This window comes from Onychostruthus taczanowskii, unplaced genomic scaffold (assembly GCF_017590055.1).
Source record: "Onychostruthus taczanowskii isolate IOZ18803 unplaced genomic scaffold, ASM1759005v1 scaffold418, whole genome shotgun sequence".
NCBI lineage: Eukaryota > Metazoa > Chordata > Aves > Passeriformes > Passeridae > Onychostruthus > Onychostruthus taczanowskii.
Window position 1 is genome coordinate 4,110 of NW_024501660.1, and position 779 is coordinate 4,888.

Sequence of the window (779 nt, forward strand, 5' to 3'; positions counted from 1 at the left end):
TGTCCCCAATGTCCCCAATGTCCCCAATGTCCCCCTGTCCCCAGGGCCATCGATGCCAAGTACAGCCGGCGCGAGGAGTTCCCATTGGTGTCCCCAATGTGTCCCCAATGTGTCCCCAATGTGTCCCCAATGTGTCCCCAGGGCCATCGATGACAAGTACAGCCGGCGCGAGGAGTTCCGCGGTTTCACGCAGGATTTCAAGGAGAAGGACGGCTACCGGCCCGACGTCAAGATCGAGTACGTGGACGAGACCGGCCGCAAGCTCACCCCCAAAGAGGTGGCGTGTCCCCAATGTCCCCTGGTGTCCCCAACACCCCCACGGTGTCCCCAACACCCCCACGGTGTCCCCAACAGCCCCGGTGTCCCCAACACCCCCACGGTGTCCCCAACAGCCTTCACAGTGTCCCCAGCACCCCCGGTGTCCCCAACACCCCCACGGTGTCCCCAACAGCCTTCACAGTGTCCCCAGCACCCCCCAGGGTCCCCAAAACACCCACAGTGTCCCCAAAACACTCACAATGTCCCCAACACCCCCCCAGTGTTCCCAAAACACCCCCACGGTGTCCCCAACACACCCCAGTGTCCCCAAAACATTGTACAGTGTCCCCAAACCCCTACGGTGACCCCAGCACTCCCATGGTGTCCCCTGTGTCCCCTGATCCCAAAATGTCCCCAAGCCTCACAGTGTCCCCAGTGTCCCCGATGTCCCCAATCCCCCCGGTGTCCCCAGTGTCCCCAAATGTCCCCAATGTACCCAATCCCCCAAGTGTCCCCAATGT

General features: G+C 62.1%; 1 protein-coding gene across 1 annotated transcript in view; it reads left to right on the forward strand.

Moving 5' to 3' along the window:
• LOC121340620 (U4/U6.U5 tri-snRNP-associated protein 1-like) overlaps positions 1–779 on the forward strand; it is a 5,524-nt gene that overhangs the window by 1,776 nt on the left and 2,969 nt on the right. The window lies entirely within an intron of this gene.